The sequence below is a fragment of the Carassius auratus genome, chromosome 42, assembly GCF_003368295.1.
Source record: "Carassius auratus strain Wakin chromosome 42, ASM336829v1, whole genome shotgun sequence".
Lineage (NCBI taxonomy): Eukaryota > Metazoa > Chordata > Actinopteri > Cypriniformes > Cyprinidae > Carassius > Carassius auratus.
The window spans coordinates 6,102,068-6,124,814 of record NC_039284.1 but is presented as its reverse complement, the minus strand read 5'-3'; the positions used below and the strand labels follow the sequence as shown (position 1 = coordinate 6,124,814).

The following is a 22,747-nucleotide window of genomic DNA, read 5'->3' as shown; positions in this document are numbered from 1 at the left end:
CCTAATTATAACATATGAAGTGTAACGACCTGCAGTACCGGACAGCTCCTCTGGAGGGGGCACTCCTGTAAGGCAATTAAAGAACAGTGCAGCACAGCGCAGGAAGGGAAGAACACCTCTCTTTACACTCTCTACACTGAAACCAGACACACCAGCTCTCAACCTAAGAAAAGAGAGAGAGAGATGATGAGAGACCACGAGAAAGAAACAGGAAGTCTTTCCCTATATGACAAGCATATGAACTCACCCATCTGTGTGTTGAGACATAATAGAGAAGATTTCAGCTGCAGCATGGGCCTCATCGCCCTCCTCTGGCCCTCTTTTTACAGCACAATCTACACATAATATTACTGAAAATAAGTGTTGTGCAGAAAATGTTATTCTTCAGTGTCAAGTTTGCATCTATGGCAGTGTGCATTTACCGTGTGAAGCCAGCAGGACCTGCAGCATGTGTCCCATAGTGACCAGGTGCAGCAGGTAGAGGTGATTGAACGCTGTGCTGACTGCTGAAGGCTGCAGGTCTACAGCCTCTTCCTGATATAATGCTGGGATGGACAGAATCAGCCCCACCTGAGCGGAACAAAACACATACAGTCCGACTGATTAGAAACTGATGAGGAATGTTCAACCAACTTGCCATTAACTTAACTAGCAGCTTGAAGTCTATGTGCACAAAACAGCATTTGAAGATGTGTGTTCTGGGTGACCCGAAGCAAAAAAAAAAAAAAAAAGCCATTCTGTTTTCTAGAAATGGTTTGGGTTCAGTGCAACAAATTATACAGATTTATTTGATTACCGTATTTTCCTGACTATAAGTCACACTTTTTTTCATAGTTTGGCTGGTGCTGCGACTTATAGTCAGGTGCGACTTATTTATCAAAATTAATTTGACATGAACCAAGTCAACTGAACCAAGAGAAAACATTACTGTCTCCAGCCGCGAGAGGGCGCTCTCATGGCTGTAGACGGTAATGTTTTCTCTTGGTTCTAAATAAATGCAACTTATAGTCCAGTGCGACTTATGTTTTTTTTCTCATCATGACGTATTTTTGGACTGATGTAACTTATACTCAGGTGCGACTTACAGTCCAAAAAATATGGTAGATAGATTGATTAATGCTTATTAAAAATAAATGAGCCTTTCAGCAAGCAGATGGTTTGATTTATTCTTATAAATAATAAAAGTGATTTAAGTTCCCCTATTTTGCTATTAGAAGTATAGCTTTTTTTATGCAGTGTAATGTAGCTTTATGTGAATGTTAAAATTAAAACTGCAAAGTTGTAAAGCCGAAAGTGCACAATAAATTAAGTTATTGTCTTCCAAAAGAATCGTCTCTGAACAGCATATATGAGTGACCAGTAATTTGAATCTAACGGTTACATGTCACGGAGTAACACATCTGCATAATGCCCGCATAATGCCCCCACCCTCAAACATCGTAGCTTTGTGTGATTGACATTATGTCTTGAAGACGCTGTGTCTTACGCTGTGAAAGTGAATTCATTTTATTTATTTTCACTACCGAAAGATTGGGCTACAAAGAATCAGTGGTTAATAGTGATGGGTATCGAAAACCGGTTCCATTTTAGAACAGAAATGTCAAAATTCAAAGAACCGGGTATTCGATAAGACGCGTGCATTTCGATTCTGCTTTTTCTGAAATTTCAATTTGATTAAAAACGATTAAGTGCAGGAACGGAAAGAATTTGTGCCCTGTTTGTATACAGTCCGTTCCTTGTATTTCTACTTTAGAAAATATTGTTCCGTGTCGAAACTGACTTGTTTCATACTTGTCGACCAATATACCAATATAGAAAACTACATCAGTATATCATCATAAACACAGCCGTTTTTGTCTTACGTGAACGTAAACAGATGAGAAAGAAAACACACATGTAAAGTATTTTTGCTTAAAGAGACAACAGCCTAATAAACACACTGCCTGTCATTATTGTTAATCAAAGAACAAAAGAAAACCATTCACTGATCTTGACGGAATATATTTAATTGATTAATCTTTATTTTTATTTATAAAAAGAAAATTGTGCAGTGTTTTTAAACTTAATTACAGTTTCTGTACCTGAAATTTTGTTTAGTTTATGATATTGCTAATTGATTTGTTTGTTTCCGATCTTATTACTGACTGTTTATTTGTCTTTAACACTATAATATTTGAAATTTATATTAATCTATTTGTTTTTGCTATGGTATCTTTTAAAGCATAGGCAAAATTCCTATTGCAGTGTTTTGTAGGCTGCTGATTTTTGCTCATTATTCAGCTGCCTTGTAAAAAGACAATACATATTTGACATCCAAATGTTGGATTTAATTTGTTTTTAATCTTATTGGAATCGAAACTAGGAATCGATAAGAATCGGATAAGCAGAATCGGAATCGATAAAATTCAAACGATACCCAACCCTAGTGGTTAATGTTAATGTTTCCCACTGAACCACAGCAGTACAACCCCAATCTTTTTTTTTTTTATGTTCCAGTCATTTCACTGATGACCACTTCTATTATCTTATGGAATTCAATGCAGGATTCTCTAATCGCTTGCTTGTTAAAGACGGCTCAGTACCCTGATTATCTGGACCAGCTGGCTCCATTGAATCGCAACCTGTACGTAAGATAAATAATAAATGTTTAGATTTTCTATTGAGCGTTTAAAATATGGAACTATTGCAATGTGTGTATCGTTTCGGACACGTGCAGTACGTGGTACACCCATCACAACAGACTGAGCCATCTGACCAATCAGAGCACAAGTATGCTCACGGAAAGGAGGGGTTCAGAGAATGAAACTTATAACTGCTTAAAACTAATCATTTAAGAATTGTTGGAAAATGAGGTGATATTATATGCATATTTTCAAAAAACTATAGCGTTTTGTTGACCTTGCATGCTTGTAAACCTATTGTAGGAGAATGTGTGTTCACTGCTTTGTGTGTGCACTTTGAATGGGTTATATGCAGAGCACGAATTCTGAGTATGGGTCACCATACTTTGCTGTATGTCACGTCACTTTCACACACACACACACACACGAGATCTTGTTATCCCTATCTATCTATCACCAATATTTATTTATCAACACTCACCAGTAGATGAAAGAAGTCCACTTCTAATATTGATGGTGCATTTACTACAGTAGGAACAGGTACCAGGACTAGAAAGAGAGAGAATTACTGCATGAACAAAACCACCAAACTTATCAATCCTCGCCTAAACGTGACATACCTGCTAACATATCAGCAAAATGCTTCTGTATGACTGCTTTTCTGCTCTTCAGCCTCTGAAAAGCTGAAAACTGCACTAACGCTTTGAGTCCAGAGAGCTGAAGAAGAAAATGATTTTAGAAATCAATCCCACATTAAATGGTGAGCACGATGATCTATATAAGCAGAGCCAAACCAGACCTGTCTGTTTTGGAGAGATCCAAAAAGAGCCTTTCCTTCTTCCTGTAACATACTTTCTAGAGAAAGAGAAAAAAGAAAATCAGATGAGGCAACACAAAATTACCAGACTGACATTGTTCACAAAGCACCAAAATACAGTTCTGCGGTTTAAACAAATTATGCAATACAGGACAATTTGAAAGACACTTATAGGTAAATATGGGTGATGATACTTAACACTGACGGTGTGAACATATCCACCATCTCAAAGTGCTTTACAGATAACAGTGCATGACAATGAGCAATTCATAGGAGGAGAGCATTACCGATGGCCTGGATGGTGTAGGCACACGTGTTCCAGGACATGACAGGCACGTATGGGCACAGGTCATTGGGAGCGGTCTGCAATCCCACCCTGTGCACGGTGGTCGCACAGACCCCAACATCTCTGTGATACTCCGAGAGAACTTCGGCCTAATCCCAGATGTTACATCAGATCCAGAAATAACATGAAGGTTAAAACAGGATTTAAAAAAAAGCTAATCTCTCTCTGTGTGTGTTATATATATATATATCTATATATACAGTATTGTTCAAAATAATAGCAGTACAATGTGACTAACCAGAATAATCAAGGTTTTTAGTATATTTTTTATTGCTACGTGGCAAACAAGTTACCAGTAGGTTCAGTAGATTCTCAGAAAACAAATGAGACCCAGCATTCATGATATGCACGCTCTTAAGGCTGTGCAATTGGGCAATTAGTTGAAAGGGGTGTGTTCAAAAAAATAGCAGTGTCTACCTTTGACTGTACAAACTCAAAACTATTTTGTACAAACTTTTTTTTCTGGGATTTAGCAATCCTGTGAATCACTAAACTAATATTTAGTTGTATGACCACCGTTTTTTAAAACTGCTTGACATCTGTGTGGCATGGAGTCAACCAACTTGTGGCACCTCTCAGCTGTTATTCCACTCCATGATTCTTTAACAACATTCCACAATTGGTTTTGCTTCAGAAACAGCATTTTTGATATCACCCCACAAGTTCTCAATTGGATTAAGGTCTGGAGATTGGGCTGGCCACTCCATAACATTAATTTTGTTGGTTTGGAACCAAGACTTTGCCCGTTTACTAGTGTGTTTTGGGTCATTGTCTTGTTGAAACAACCATTTCAAGGGCATGTCCTCTTCAGCATAGGGCAACATGACCTCTTCAAGTATTTTAACATATGCAAACTGATCCATGATCCCTGGTATGCGATAAATAGGCCCAACACCATAGTAGGAGAAACATGCCCATATCATGATGCTTGCACCTCCATGCTTCACTGTCTTCACTGTGTACTGTGGCTTGAATTCAGAGTTTGGGGGTCGTCTCACAAACTGCCTGTGGCCCTTGGACCCAAAAAGAACAATTTTACTCTCATCAGTCCACAAAATGTTCCTCCATTTCTCTTTAGGCCAATTGATGTGTTCTTTGGCAAATTGTAACCTCTTCTGCACATGCCTTTTTTTTAACAGAGGGACTTTGCGGGGGATTCTTGAAAATAGATTAGCTTCACACAGACGTCTTCTAACTGTCACAGTACTTACAGGTAACTCCAGACTGTCTTTGATCATCCTGGAGGTGATCATTGGCTGAGCCTTTGCCATTCTGGTTATTCTTCTATTCATTTTGATGGTTGTCTTCCGTTTTCTTCCACGTCTCTCTGGTTTTGCTCTCCATTTTAAGGCATTGGAGATCATTTTAGCTGAACAGCCTATCATTTTTTGCACCTCTTTATAGGTTTTCCCCTCTCTAATCAACTTTTTAATCAAAGTACGCTGTTCTTCTGAACAATGTCTTGAACGACCCATTTTCCTCAGCTTTCAAATGCATGTTCAACAAGTGTTGGCTTCATCCTTAAATAGGGGCCACCTGATTCACACCTGTTTCTTCACAAAATTGATGACCTCAGTGATTGAATGCCACACTGCTATTTTTTTGAACACACCCCTTTCAACTAATTCAACTAATTGCCCAATTGCACAGCCTTAAGAGCGTGCATATCATGAATGCTGGGTCTCATTTGTTTTCTGACAATCTACTGAACCTACTGGTAACTTGTTTGCCACGTAGCAATAAAAAAATATACGAAAAACCTTGATTATTCTGGTTAGTCACATTGTACTGCTATTATTTTGAACAATACTGTATATATATATATATATAGTCTTAGGCCACTAGTATTATCACCAACAAAAAATTGTATATTAATGCCATGTATTTATAAAGCATATTGCTCACTATAGAACCAGAAGAACATATTTTAGAAACTCACGGCTCTTGAACTCCAAAACTGAGAATGGATCTGAAATCAGCTTGACTCTCATCAAAAAGTCTCATTGTTTCCTCTGCTGCTTCCTTACAGTTTTTGTCTGAAATCACACACACACACAAATTAAAGAGAGCATATCTTAATGATATTAAGATTGAAAAGACAGATTCAGGAGGCACAAATCAGTTTAGACTCTCACCTGTTTCCCATGTACCTCTCAGCCCTCTGATTCGAGAAGACATGATCTGAACCCAGCGCTCCAGAGTGAGATGCTGACCAACTAATTCGGCACTCTCACTGACAAAATTAAATAAAGAAAGAAAGAAAAAAAGAAAATAAAGAAATGAGATTTAACTTTTTCCAACGTAAACACCTGAAGAAGAACATTAGTAATGGTGCCATACTAGTTGAGCTTGCTGGGCTCCACAGGGATCAGAGGGATGACCGTGTTACAGAGGGACTTGCAGAGTGGACACATGTACTCGCCGTTCTCCAGGTCTATGATCAGGTCTGCATGCAGCCGATTCCGAGTGGTGTTCTGCACAGCTTCAAAGTACCTACAGACATACCAAAAAGACAGATTCGTTTGCTATAAGAATTCCAAATGGTGATTTTAAGTGGTCATGAAATTTGTACGGCAGTAGATGTATAGTTTTTACAATGTCAATATTTAAGCACTAACTGACTTTTGCCAGCAGGTGGCGTGCATCACATGTCCACAGCTGCCAGTGTGTGTTCCCACTGCCAAATCTGGGGGCATGAACAAGGGATAACCGCCTACTGTTTTGCAAAAAAGAAGAGAGGAAACTGATTCAGCGTCACAGTACCTAAGCATAATTCCTTTCAGTGATGCTTAAATCATAATAAATCGTCAATATAACACGTGCAAGGAATGTATACACTTTCTCTTTATCATCACAGCTAAGGTACTTGAGTGGTAAAATAAGGCATCATTTGCCTTCAGGGGAGAGTGTCTTTCCACGGTTCTGGGTAAGAACAGTAGATCTCTGCACACATGCTGTGAGGACCATGGCTGGTGCCTGAGCCTGAACTTCCTGCTCCTCCTGACACAGGATACAGATCTGAGCCCCCCAGTCTGTGGAACAAACGCCCTGCTGAGGCCCCACAGCCACTCTGCTCTCATCCACATCCAAGCTGCACACACACACACACCGTGGACGTCCTTTAGACATACAGACATTTGAAGGGTGTTCTCAGAAATTATATTACTGTAAATGTCTGAGATATTCAGTCTTTGATGGACAAAAGAACAAAAGAATAAAATCATGGAAAAACTGAAAGAAAAGACAGTCACATGAGGTAAATACAGGTAATAATAAAAATAAGTTTTTTTTAAAGGCATACAACTGTGTAAAAAAAAAAAAAAAGGTAAAAAGCAAAAGAAAGAATACTTGATAACTGGTAAACAAATAAACAGGGAAAAGGGTGATGGTAAGAAGCATAAGGAAGCAAAGCAAGAAAGAAAAAGGACCACAACAATGAAAAGGTCTAGAAGTAAAGCTCAAAATTGAAAGAAAATTTAAGAAAATGTGAGAAACTGAAAAAAAATACGAACTGATTTATATTAGAACAAAAAAATAGTAAATAAAAGTGACTGTACAATTATGAATAAATGCAACAAATACATAAATAAATATGTGAAGTGCAAAAGAATAAAAAGCAGAGAAAAGGTTAAAGAAACTAAAAACAAAAGAGTCCCAAAGTCACAAAAAGAAAGAAAAGTAAAAAGCGAAAGACAGAAAGAGACCTCTCCACAGAAGCGGCGGTGTCGCTCTGACTCGAGCTCTCAGGTACGTTGTCATAAAGCATCTTGTTGGACTCGATGAAGTTCTTCTGCATGGCCGACATCTGAGCCATGATCTTCTGCCTGTGGGCTTTAGCAGCCTCAGCCTTCCTCTTCCGCTCGGCTTTCTCCTTATCCTGAACACACTGTGCAGACACCACACACTTGAAGCACCTCAAAGACACGGAAGCATTATGAAGGAGAACAGCATTACCTCCTCCATCTTGCTGTGATCCACAGAAAATGAAGTTACCGGACCAGATTTCTCACGAAGACACTTCACCACCTCAAACATCTTGCAGGAGAGACATATAGATCTTAAATATCCAATCCACAAATCAAACAATCAAATAAACATCAAATCATCACCGTCATACCTGTAAGTTCCATGTGATCATGTCATTCTGAGCTTTCAGAGAAGGTAAAGACTTTATTTTGGTCAGGAAGTGGAACAAAGATTTGCCATGTTCAGAACCAGTTTCTGAAAATACAAACATATCTGTATGAAGCATGAATAGTAGGGCTGTGTGAAATATCAAAATAAAATAAAAACTGTGATATGGCTTAGTGCAAAAGCTGCAATTAAACTTAAATATATGATTCAGAGCCAATACAGTTGAATTGCAAAAACACTTAAATGTTAATGAATTAACTAATTGTAGTTACAAGATTTATTCTGCTTTGTCAACATCAATAAATACTAATCCTGCTTATTGTTATTTCATGTTAGCTGAGGTCAAACAAATAATATTGACAGATACAACTATTGGGCCCGGTTTCATAAGCAGGGATTAGCCTAAACCAGGATTAAGCCATAGTTTAATTAGGAAATTTAAGTTATTTTTTATAAACATGCCTTAGAAAAAAACATTACTGGTGTTCATCTTGGAACAAAACAAGGCACTGATGTTTTAAGATCAGTCAGTGCAAGTTTCTGTCAGTTGAAACAGTTCAGATTTACATTTTAGTCTAGGCCTAGGCTTAAACCTTGTCTGCTATAATTTTAAAAACAAATGAGTAAATATTGAACTTTACATCAACTAAGAATGATTAATGATTTAGAAGCATTTTTCCATTGCAAGTAAATGCTAATTAATTTAGTTAACTAATGTAAACAAATGAAAACTTATTGTAAAAATGTTACTATAATGGTATTATTGTAATGAATTAATTAAAAAAATGTTATGCTGCTATCTATCTATCTATCGATCAAGAGGGAGAGAGAGAGAGCAGAATTATTCATAAAGAATGTAAATACAAATTATTTACCAAATGAAAACGTTATTAGACCTGGTAAATTATTCAGCAATTAAAGAATGTGTAGCAAGCATCAAGTAAACCAAGATGTTAGTAAAGCACAAACCCTGCACCCCAATCAATCTGAACAACAAACAACAGAAAAATAAAATAAAAAATACTTCGAGGAAGAGCAAAGACAAAGTAAAAAGAAAGAAACAGGAATGAAGAGAACAAGGGGAGGAGGATAAGTAAACACAATGAAGATAAAAAGATAACACTGAAAGTAAAAGAAACCAATAAATTGAAAAAGTGAGAATGAAAGAACAAAAAGTACCCAAAAAGAAAGAAAAGTATTTAAAAATGTTCACGAGAGAGTGAAGTCCAGTGGGTGACGTAGGACGAAGGCGTAAGATAAGCTCCGGTGAAAATATGCTAGTCTCGTGAGAAACAAGTTTTGTTTACAGCAAAAGAAAACCAGTGTCCTCTTGGTTTATATCGAAATCTTGTCATTTTTCTTTACAAATTCTCATTTTCTTACTAATTCATGACTGGTGTTTTGTTTTTGCTCTCCCCTCTGCGCTTCCACATTCGTCAACATGTTTGCCAAAGTCTTACGTCAGCCACTGGACGTCACTCTCTCGCACGCACGTATGACAGTTTGTGGAAGTTAAGAGATTAAGGTTTATAAAGTTGTAAGTATGGATATTTTTCATACACAAATGCATCGCATCGCTTCAGAAGGCCTTTATTAACCCCCCGGAGCCATGTGGACTTCTTTTAGAATGGATGGATGCCATTTTTTGGACTTCAAATTTTGGGCAACCATCCACTCTCATTATAAAGCATGGATTAGCCATTATTTAACATAACTCTGATTGTATTCATCTGAAAGAAGAATGTCATATACACCTAGGATGGCTTGAGGGTGAGTAAATCATGGGGTTATTTTCATATTTGGGTGAACTGACCCTTTAACGATGCTTGCATCTCAATGCCTTGTAGTTTCAGGGCTTGCATCAAGTGAGACAGAGTAAATTCACTCTGCGTTGGCTGAATATATTTACCAGCTTCTACAGATAAAACTTAGCCTTTAAATTAAATCTAAAAATATTTCAAAACATCTAATGCATTTTTACTTAATTATTCTACTATTGATAATTAGAAGCAGTTGAGAAGAAAGAGTTGTGCAAAAGAATCTAAGAAGCAGTTGAGCAACAGAAGACAGCAGCTTGTAAGTGTTTTGCTTCTTTTCTTACGTTTTAATGTGTTGTCTTGTTAGGAACTTTACTTTGCTTACAGGGTTTACCGTGGTAAACGTGTGCTGAAGTCGCATTTGTACAGGGCGAGTGTATTATTGGTTAGAATAACACGGCAGCCTTTGTGTGAAGACCATCGAGTGTAAAGTCCAGCGACTCTACCTGCGCGACTCCACTGAGCAAGGACACCGACAAGACACTTGAGTATTGCATTTTTCCCCTTTACTTTTTGCACAGCATGTTCTCATCTCCTCGTTTTAGTCAACTGTACTCACTATGTGCTTTCAAATGTCTACCATTACTACTTACACTCATAAATCACACTCACACGTCGTCCCTGTGTCCTCTACCACTTCACTGCAGACTGGCAGTTCCAGAGACCAATTGGAAAAGAAAGTAAACAAAGCAGACTTTATTTCATCTATTGCTACTCAGCCAAGTCTCAACCTCATGGTCCTAACTGAGACCTGGATCAAATCGGAAGACACTGGCACTCCACTAATTTCACTTTTTTCCCAGAAGTACTGGTCTGGTTATCTCAAATGAATGGAAATTGGACCCTTTACCTTCTCTAACAGGACACAGTTAATTTGAATTACACACAAATTACTATTACCCACCCTGTTAAAATCCAAGTTGTTGATCGTCCACCAGGTGAACTGGGTAACTTCTTGGAGGCGCTGGAGGAGCGTTACTCTCAAACTTCCCTGAGGACGGTACTCTGGTACTACTCGGTGACTTCAACATCCACCTAGAAAAACCCCAGGCTGCTGACTTCAACACTTCGCTTGCCTCATTTGATTTTAAGTGATTGTCTACTGCAAATCAGTGACAGCAGAAGGTCTGGGAAACTTGGCCGCTTTGAATAGCTAAGGACCGCCCAAGAGGCCATATGACTGACAGGTAAAGCAACCAATCACGTTTCGTTTTGTCCCGGGTCATGTATAGGGTTTTGGAAATGTCCCCACAATAACAGACTCCAAGATACAGACAAACTTTTGGGTGAATTTTAAAGAATCAATGTCATGAACTTTTTTTTATTTGTATTTCTCATGCCAATGACTGCCAATTGCTTATAAAATACTGAATAAGAACTGAAAATATGAACTCTTATAGTTCCCAACTCTTCACATTACACATGCCTCCTACTGTAAACCCCAACCTAAGCATACGTTATTCTGATAGACCTAGTAAAAACATCCTGTTTTATGCAATATTTGTGTGTGCTCTTTTTTTATGCTTAATGGTGTACTGAGCAGCATAGCTCAGACACAAACTAGAGTAACTGCCTTTGAAAGATTTAAAGCAGAACAACTACTGCAGTTAGGACACTGCCTTACAAGACAGCTGTCTATGTATGGATGCAGAGTATCACGCTAGCTTTTGAGTTAATGATATACATATATAATGATATAATGATAATAAAGGGTGAGATCTTACTTTGAGCTTTCAGACTAAAGTCAAAAGTCACTTCCTCAGTACTGTTGCTTTCCAACTGCGTTTTTTCCTCCAGCAGAGCCTGTCCTACAAGGTGCAGTGCCTAAAGTCATACACGCACGTTAAAAAAATCAAATCAAATCGAACTTACCATGAAAATAGAAACACCTAATGATATTCCATGGGATACAATTTTGTTCTTAGAAATACAAATGCAATAAATATATAAAAATTGCTACATTTATGTTAATGAAACAGAACAAGAACTAATGAAAATGGTGTGGGGCAGTAAGAGCCATACCCTCTGGATCATGGGTTCAGTCCATCGGCTGGAACAGTCCTCCACTGCTTTCTGGAAGATTCGCCTCAGAATATGGATGAAGATGTCACAGCAGAGCAGATACACTATGTTTGAGAATCCTGGACAGAAGGGAGGGGGCACTGGGGGACGCAGGGCTAAAATAGAGGAACAGCAGTTATCACACCCTGTGCATCATCATTTTTTTTGTCAAACATTCTTATTTACAGTTCAGAAAGCGGGCAGTTCTAGCCCTGGATTTTAATTAATCAAAACAGCATTCCAATGCAAAAATCCACAACTGTAAAAGCTATAAAGCAACAAACCTCTTATATTATCATACAAATTTTCACTTAACTGCAACACATTGTTTTCATTATTTTATTTATGCATTCAAAATTCAATTTTGTTTAGCATTTACTGTATTTTCCAATATATAAGAAGTCATGATTTTTTATCATTTGAAATGTGCAGTGACTCCAAAGCAACTTATATTAAACATCAGAACAGATATAGTGCAGAACGGCATACCTTTATCACTGCCTTCTTGGGTCCTCCTCTTCTTCTGAGCCTCTTCTGCCTAATATGTACATTTAAAAATATGTACAAATAAACATTCCCTTCTGTTTAAAGACTAATGTGTATATTAATGAGAATGAGATAATGAGGAAGACAATGGGAGCCACGTACCTTACTATGTTGTGGTCTGGAGTAATGATAGAAGAAGGGGTTAAACTCTTTCAGACATTCCTTCTTCAATTCATACAAGCCATGGCCTGACACTCCTGGTTTCCTAAACAAAATGTAATAAAGATTTTGGAGTACATGTCGCATTGTATAGACACGTGAGTGTAACGACTGTGAATAGATAACTATTTCATTACTGGTATAAATAATTAAACCTTTAGCGAAATGCACTTACTTGAAAACGGCAACCTTAGGGACGACCGTTTCAAGCCATGTTTCATGGCTTTCCTGTGATGCAAAAAATAAAATAAAAAATTTGTTTAATGAGGTTAGAAAACAATGTTATGTATAGTTTATTTACAAACATTCAGATAATGCATTTAAATTGGTCAGTTAATGTACGTAAATCTCAGGCTGCCACAATTTTACTGCAATGCTAAATGAGTGAAAGCAAAACAAAAAGCATTAAATGTCTTACATTATCAGGCAGGCTTTTAACCAGGCTGCTATGAGCCATGGGTTGAATACAAAGCAGATGGATGACCTCCCTCATAGTCACATCCTCCTTAGTCACATGACTGATTCCAGGTACATACCGCTCACCTGCCAATTTCAATTCAAATTTATTTGTGTAGTGCTTTTCACAATACACATTGTTTCAAAGCAGCTTTACAGAAAATGCATGGGTCTACATTACAATTAACATTTATCTGCTATCAGAAGTGAATGTGTCCAAGTAATGTTCATTTCACAAATTAACAGTTCAAGATAATAGAATCATACAATTAGCTAAAATTAATTTCAGGCAGAAGCTCATTAAAGTGATTATTGCAAGTGTGATCATAATGATTACAATAGAGAAACAATTTGGCAGCTGTGCATATACAGGTGCATCTCAATAAATTAGAATGTCGAGGAAAAGTTAATTTATTTCAGTAATTCTACTCAAATTGTGAAACTCATGTATTAAATAAATTCAATGAACACAGACTGAAGTAGTTTAAGTCTTTGGTTCTTTTAATTGTGATGATTTTTGCTCACATTTAACAAAAACCAAACAATACACTATCTCAACAAATTAAAATATGATGACATGCCAATGAGCTAATTAACTCCTGCACAGGATTCCTGAGCCTTCAAAATGGTTTCTCAGTTTGGTTCACTAGGCTACACAATCATGGGGAAGACTGCTGATCTGACAGTTGTCCAGAAGACAATCATTGACAACCTTCACAAGGAGGGTAAGCCACAAACATTCATTGCCAAAGAAACTGGCTGTTCACTGAGTGCTGTATCCAAGCATGTTAACAGAAAGTTTCAGCTAAAGACAGCAAGACCAAGCCTTTCATATAAAAGTTAAATGTGAGAACTTACCTACAATGACGATAATTAGGTAAAGCATCTCTTCTGTCAACCTATTCCATTGTTTCAGTACCTCCTGTGTGATGAAACAGGGCAAAGAAACCAATTAAAATCAACCATAATCAATGACAAAAAGAATAAATAAATGCTTTATTATTTCAATAATTTAAATTATTTAGTCATGCATGTATTGATCAGTTTAAGAGAAGCTGCTATGAAACATATTCCATGTAATCTCACTTCATCCTCTGTTACTCACCTGATCCTTACTGGAGGAGTTGCCATTAAAAATATCGAAAAGTTCAAATCTCAAAAGAACAAGCATGAGGAAATGATTGGGGTCCATTTTGGAAGCAGCAATCTGTGGTTGGTCAGAAAAATTTCATTAACTGAATTAAAGTATTTTGAATTTTGCAATTATATAAATTATTTTTATATTATTATTTTATATTTCATATTCATTTATGACTTTAAGGACATACCTGCAACATGATAATATCTTTATCAAACATTTCATCCCTGCACTTAAGATCCTGATAGTAATACACCTAACAGAGGCAAATATCAGCAAAAATTAGAATATGTTCATGTCGCGGCACAATATGAAAATTTGCGCATTTAAATTTTGTTACATAGTTGTTGTTGTTGTTGTTGTTTTTTACCCCTCCAATATACAATGCATGCGTTCATACATACTTTCACAAAATAAATAAAACTAAGACAGCCCCAATAATCATTATAAGCCATTTCACGCCACTAACAGTGGTTTTCAAGATGTTCAAATTAAATAATGGACGTGTTTGAAATATCAGTTGATGATCCAACAGTTTTTAATTGGAGACTTTATGTTTAGATTCACATTCAGGTTTTTTGGAGAATTGCAAATTATTGTATTTACAAAAATCTCTACGTGTTTAAGATAATTTTTTTTTTTTTTTTTTACAAATTGTAAAAACTGTGCAATTGGTGGTGCTCTCACCTGGCTGACGAGCGACAGGCCGTTTCTGCGCCACATGTCAGCACACACCTGAGCCGCCAGCACAACACAGCGCAGAGGCTGCTCCGCCAGCTCAGTGAAGTTCAGCTGCACCTGAAACACATCCAAATACACACCTGTGACCCACAGTGCTGGACATTCACACGCTACAGCTTCATTTGATTAATTAATGATATACTCACAGTATCCACAAAGTCAGGGAGGTATTGGATTGCTCCAGTCTGGCACAACAGCACATATAAACCTGAGATCAGATACAGACTGGGTTTCAACAACAGATACAGAATATTGCTGTGACCAAAAAAAAAACAATCATTGGTACACTTTCTTGAGTGGGTGAACAAATGCTAGCTGACCATAAATTAGAAGAATGTTAGTGGGAAATAAAATAAAAGTTGAAAAAAGTTAATCTTCTTTTTCATATTACCATGTAACATGTCATATTAGAAACGTAACAAGCTAGAAAATCTCATGACTAGGACTTCTGATACAGAAATTCAACTATTTTTCTAACCGGCCAGGAGTCTGGAGATGGGCAGATGGATGGACACGGGCTCCTGGGAGACTTTATAAAGCCGTGTGTGGAGGATCTGCTTGCACATGTAGTTGTCTGCTGGCTCGCTGTGGAAGGGCTGGTTGGTGCAGGACATTAGAGCTCTGTGACACTCCTGAAAGGCCAACAACAGAACCCTCTCCTGTGGGTAAATAACACAACACACACACGTCCAAACAGTGTCATATTTCCAGGTCATTCATTAACCAGTGGATAAACAAGATTTGTAATCTAATCAATCAAGCAACAGTAATGGCTTTAAAGTAGACTGTGGTCTATTTAAGTGCTTTGTCTAAACATTACACCGAGACATTCTGTAAACTGATAATAACCTAATAATAAATGTTTATTTAAAACGAGACCATCCACTCATTGTCCCGTTTCAGGATTCAAGACATGCTTGTCTATTTTTTTTTTCATATGATGCAATTTCAAGTTTTCCTTTCTCTTTAGTGTGTTACAAGCGGTTCATGAATAAATAATGTCCCAAAAGCTGCAAAGACTAAAGTCTCAAACCCAAAGAGATATTCTGTATAAACGTTAACACCCATCCAAGCCCTCCTAAAACGCCTCGTTTAAACAATCCTCCACATGTCTATGTCACTGTGTGGGAAGATTTGCATAGCACCACCCAAATGTTCACATAAAGAAAGGCCTAACTTTAATTCTCGCTGTAGTATTGTTGCTGCTGCCACCAATGTCGTGGAGACGCTGTGTGTTTCGTTGTGAAAGCGAAACTACTTTGTTTGGTCTTCCAAAAGACAATTAGAAATCAGTGGTTAAGTTGTATTTACAACACTGTTCCAGAACAGTTCAAACCAAATATTTGGGTGTGTGCAATGCTTCTAACAAAGGACTATTTCCTTAACCTACAATGCCACTGTTTTGACTCACAACCTGTAAGCATGTTTTCATATTTAAAGAATTTGCCACTGATGATTCAAATGCTGGTTTTGATCAATGTAGAGTAGCGCTTGTTGTTTCTCCAAACACAAATGCAGACATGGTTTTGTCTACGCCGCGCAATATGCAATGCAACTAATCCGTAATTAGAATGCAACAAATGGCTCATTTGTAATGGGTTTTAATAGTTTTGTCTCATCGCACCAGGGCATGGCATTAGAATATTGTAAGAGACATGTAAAGTAAGTATGGTAAGTCAAACATTTGAGGTATTCGGCCAATCACAACACACTGGATAGCTGACCAATCAGAGCACATCTCCCTTTTTTTTTTAGAACGATGAGCTTTGTAAAACTCGACGTGTTTCAGAAGGTGGGAGATAGAGGAGCAACAACAATGTACAGTCTGTTGAAAATGATGCATTTTTTTTACCTTAAAATGAATAAAGTGATGTGGCCAAGTATGGTGACCACACTCGGAATTAGTGCTCTGCATTTATCCCATCCAAAGTGCATACACACAGCAGTGAACACACACAAACTGTTAACACACACACACCCGGAGCAGTGGGCAGCCATTTTTGGCTGTAGCGCCAGGGGAGCAGTTGGGGGTTCGGTGCCTTGCTCAAGGGCACCTCAGTCGTGGCATTGAAGGTGTCAGAGAGCACTGTACCCACCAACAATTCCTGAAGTTACGAGACTCGAGCCCGCAACCTTTGGGTTATGAGTCCGACCCTCTAACCTTTTTACGCATTGGGTTACATTTCACTTCGCACCTTAACCACCGATTTCTAGTTGTGTCCTCTTTGAAAAGGCCTAACAAAGTAGTTTCACTTTCACAATGAATCAAACAGCATCTCCACGATATGGCGGCGGTAACAATAGCAAGAATCAAAATTACACCTTCTTTCTTTGCGTGAACATTCAGGCGCTGTTATGCAAATCTTCCCATACAGTGATGTAGACATTTGGGGGGCTTGTTTAGTCGAGGCGTTTTAGGAGGGTGTGGACGAACTTTTACAAAGACTCTCTCTTTGGGTTTGAGACTTAAGTCTTTGCAAATTTAGGGATCTTATCTAATCACAAACTGCTTGTAACACTCCAAAGAGAAAGGAAAATCTGAAATTGCATCATACGACCCCTTTAAATATTATTTAATAAATTATGAGTCAAGTGGGAGTTACCAGTTTGCAGTGTCAAAATCTAAAAAGACTGATACATAGACTACATACAGTACACTGAGTTTAGTGTGCATTTGGTTGTGATTTGCTTGGACCCTGTCATATTTTAGTTAATCTGCAGATGCAAATTTCCTATATTTTGCTGTATACATGTTCAAATCTTAGAACAGAACTTGCTAAAACACTCAATTTGGGATATTTTGAAATCAAGATGTAACTTAGAGAACTAAACCGGGTCTGTAAGATAAAGGGCGCCATTTAACCCCAAAAAGCAATGTCCCTGCCAAGCCATGACTCACGTCAGAAGAGCACCAGTCCTGAAACATGGCGAGAATATAGCGCAGCTGCATCTGGAGGCTAAACCCTGCCTCCCACTCGGGCTCCACCTCCACGTGCTGACCAAGCTGCCTCTTCACCTCTTCCATCCCCTGCCATCAAAGAAGGACACTCAATTAGGCTACAGATCAGACCAAATTAAAATCCTTTTGACAAGAGAAAACATTACCTGCATACAACATAAGAAGCGAAGAAAGACATGTAAACCTTCAAGGAACTTCTCCCTCAACGTCTCAGTCCACACAGAGGGCTTACTGATTAAAATGTACCTGATAACATCAAAGTAAACCCAATCTACATTGAGACTCACTGATAAAAATAAACAGTAGTTATTTTCCATAATTCGAGGGTTGTGTGTAGACCTGAGGTCATGGAAGATAACTTGAACCCGGAAGAACTTGTCGGGGTTGTGGCCCTGGAAGTGGAAGCGTTGGTTGCTGTCCAGATGTTCCCTCATCATATCCATTACAGTGTCTACAATGTCCTTGATGACACTGCCCTCCTCTATCAACTGCCTGGCCTGAGAAAAAAAAAAAGAGGTGGAAAGCTTTAAATTGACCCTTACATTGAATTTAAGGGTTACTTCCCATCATTTACTTGCGTCATATCGCTCCAATTTGTATGACCCTCTTTCTTTCATGGAAAATAAAGGGAGATATTATGACTAGTGTTCTTTTGTATATTGTGGCTATTTTTCATGCCATTGCAATGAACGAATGCTGGCACTTTCAGGACACAGAAAGAAGTGCGCCACTGAAAGAAAATATATATTTGACATGACATAAATGACGACCGAATTTTCCCTTTTGGATGAACTGTCTCTTTAAAGGTCAGAGATTGGGACGCTTTAAATCATCAAGAACAAGTAGCTACAGTACGGTAAAGTCATTTAGTAACTTATGCTATACAGTATAAAAGTACAAATGCTTTAAGGTAGAAAAATTGTCCTATTCCAAAATGTGCCAGAATTCAGTTCATAATGTATAAAATATGTGCTGCATTCTCACATGCTGAATGCTGACACATACAACATTTCTTGTAATTACTTGTAAACAAAACTTGAAAAGGAACTGTCATTTATTTTATTTATTTTTTCAAATTAGAGAACTAATAATTAAAGGGAACAGTATCTGACTGCCAAGAGTATGAGTTAAAAATTAGGTTCAGATAGAGATGATAAAAGATACAGAAACATGTTTGATGTCAATTCTGCAAGCTGTCCATCATACCAAAGTGGGAACAGTGAAGATCTGCACAGACAAGGCTGTGATTGAGATGTTCCTTTGATGGTCATCGCAGATAAAGTCTTCCTGAAGTTGCTTGTAGTGCTGAAATGAGATAGAGCTCATCTCAGCTAACTGTACTCATTCTAAGCATGTAACATCTTTAACATTCAAATGATACATATGTGAAATGATATGCAGCTGTGAAATTGTACCTCTGTGAATTTCATGGCAAACTGCCTCTTATATTCGGTGTCCATCAGCAAACTACTAAAAATTAACTCGTGCACAACCTTGCGGGCTCCTGAGGAAGTTACAGGAAATCAGGTTTAGATATAGCACTTAGAATATCTCACCGGATTTGAAATGTCTGCATGGTATTAAAAGTGAATCATTTAATGACAGAGGTTGAAAGATTGACCTTTATAAAGTTTGGCGTCGTGCAGCATGAGTCGACTGATCAGGCAGGGGTTATTGTTGTCAGCGGCCGGCTCCAAAGCCACCTGACAGAACACCTCCCTGAGGCCAACTACAGAACCAATGATAAGCACAAAACCTCAGAATTATTATATATACACACACTACTGGTCAAAAGTTAAAATTGATAAGGATCCTTTCCAATTGATAATTGGAAAGGAAAAGGAGAATAATAATAAAAAAAGCTGTATAAGACGCCTTCTTATGTTCACCAACAATGTTTTTATTTGATCAGTAAAAACAGCAATATTGTGAAATATTATTGCAATTAGAAGTAGCCATTTTAATGTGTAATTTATTGCTTTGCTGGAAAAAGAGAACTTCCAATTCCAACTTCCAAAAGTTTGGGGTACGATACATGTGTGTGTGTTATATATATATAACACACACACATATGCAAGAAACGCACCTTTATTCAGCAATGACGCATACAATTTCTTTCTTTCTTTGCATGTGTGAGAAAAAGTGCTCTCCGCAAAGCGACGGCAGGTTTACGGTGCGTCAAATACAGGTACACTACCCATCCATTAGATGGCCGATCGTTAATGCGCATCTCGTCAGTAAAGCCGGTTTTCTAATCAGCGGTTAATTCCATCAGGTGCGTGATTTCACATAGAGCAGCTGTTACTACACAGAGCCGTTGTTAACTGAGAAGATGCGCAAATAAACGCTGAAAATGAACGTGGATTTGCGCAGTTTCTCTGACGAGATGCGCATAACGATCGGCGCAGCCCTGTTAGATTAATTGAAAAAGTAGTACAGATCACTTGACCGAGTGTGAAACTTACAAGCACTCAGTCAGAGTGTTTGGCGAGTGAAAACATACCTGTGCTAAACTTATACTTAGCCTCCATCTCTGACACTGGTGAGTAAAATCTAAGAATTAGCCAATGGCTCATGTTAGGCATAGTTGTACAGAGTGAAGATTTGGTTCAATATGCGAGTGATTTACTCACAATGAAGAGGGTTGATTTTTGATAATTTTGATAATGAAAAACAGTAAGCAGCAAATCTTTTTGCAATATTGATAATAAGAAGAACCGTTACTACTAATTGAGCATCAATAATAACCAAGGACCATATCAGAATGGTATTAGACTGTAAATATGTTTGCACTAGAGTTTCAGGAGAGCTATTTTAGTTTCTATTTTCATTAAATAAACAATTGTTTTAAAAAATGCAACCGATTCACCAGATCTCGGTTCACTTTCTGCTCCTAATCATTTACCTGAGTAGCCAAAGATCTTTTGGAACCATGCACCAAGTCTGAGGGCAAAGGTCTGATGAGCCATTACAGCAGTGTGAAGAATCTCCACCCGCAACGGTTTCTGGATAATGTGCTCCGAGTTACGCTGCAGGGGACATACAAAGATGGTTAAATAAGTCATCTACATACACCTTACATAAAAAAAAAAAAAAAAGTGTTTTAAGAGTGTACCAAGTATATTTACCCTGATATTGTCCTTGGCTTGCTGGCAGGATCCGAGAGTACCTCTCTTCACGGCTTTCCGCCCCTGAAATCATGAAAACACAACAAATGAAAAGGCTATATGTTGAACATGTAAGACTATGTGGAAAGCTGATGCTCAGAATACTCACTTCCTTGTCAATAAGAGCAGTGTAGATTTGGGCCTGATTCTGGTCACAGGCGATCGCGCGCTGAAGTGTGTAGATGACGTGGTCATATGAGTGGTGTTCATCGTTGTAGAGCACACAGAAGTAGGTGTCTTGCTTCACTCTAAAAACAATATTAAACAACGTTTATGTTTTTTAAATGAAGGATGAATCCTATATTGGACTTTTTCCAGCTTGCGGCTTTAGTAACTGCAGATCTCACTTTGGCTTCAGCTCTTCTGATAGTTCGTTGGTTTCTTCCCAAACCAGCATGTCTGTTGTGTACCGCAGCAGCAGGTGGAACAGCATCTGAGCCCTTTCCCGAAGGCCTGGGTCCATCACACACTCATCCTATGACACACACAACAGCAGTTGAAACCGAGAGCCACTTAGTTTTTAGTTGTTCACAGAATTTTACTTGAATAAATTGTATTTATTAATTCACCCAAAATAGATATTTAATGAAATGTCCAGGCTGCTAATTTCTATATAGTGGAAGTAAAAGGGGACTGGAGCTGTTAAGCACTGAAACTGAGGGTTATAATAATAATAATAATAATAATAATAATAATAATAATAATAATAATAATAACAACAACACTACGTATACTACTATTATTATTATTATTATTATTATTATTATTATTAAATGATAACGACAACAACAACATAAAAGCAAAACAAATGAATAATCAAGATAGACTGCAGTCTGCATTAGGTTTGATGTCAGTGAATATTATAAGTTCCCAGATTTTAAGACCAGATTTGACTGACATCATACTTTTGAAATATTGTATATGTGCTTGTGTATGAAATTTAAATAGCTACAGTAGATGAGCAGATTTTCTGTGAATAATCATTTAAACTGTGGTCTTTTCCTCATATGACTTGAGCTAATGTGCAATATACTGTACGCGTCATGTGTTTTACTTTTATATATTTTATAATACCTTTATTTCTGTTATAGAGCTATACAGCTCCAGAAAATAAATAAGGTAACACTTTATTTTAAGGTGTCCTTTTTACACAGGTTTCATCTACTTGCTATTATAATAACAATGAATTATGCATAATTACATGCAAGTAACCCTAATCTTAATTATATTATATTAAGTATAGTTAATTAATATTACTCGGTACTTATATGTATAATTACACTGTAAAAAGGGCAACTTTAAATAAAGTGTAACCAAAAATAAAAGTCAAAAGGGGCTGAAACAACAAATGATGTGAGGATAATAAAGTAGGCTTGCCATGATAGACAGTGTTGACCGTGACACCAGCGTTAAGCCACAACATCGGGCACGGCACTTGTCCACCGCGGCACAGACCAAAAACGCGTGTTTGGAAATTGTATTTTGAAAAGCCTGTTGACTTTTGCCGTTTATCTAAAGTGATTTTGGAAGTTTTTTTTAAACATTTGTTTCTTATTTAATTGCTTCCATATTGTTTGCTGATTTTTACTTTATTTAAACTTTGTGTCATTTATTTATTGTATATGACATCACGGTGTAGGCCAATGGCCTCCAAGCTTTCTTATTCGTTTTGTTAATAAATGTTCCACGTTTCTTATTTATTTGGTTATTATTATATATGTTTACTTCCAGTTTTTATACCTATTTATATTTTATGTAAATTATTTGTTATTTTATATTAGGCAT

The 22,747-nt window shown here is 37.5% G+C and overlaps 1 pseudogene; it reads right to left on the bottom strand.

Annotated features, from left to right (window-relative positions):
- LOC113060488 (E3 ubiquitin-protein ligase UBR1-like) overlaps window positions 1-22,747 on the bottom strand; it is a 36,650-nt pseudogene that overhangs the window by 9,265 nt on the left and 4,638 nt on the right.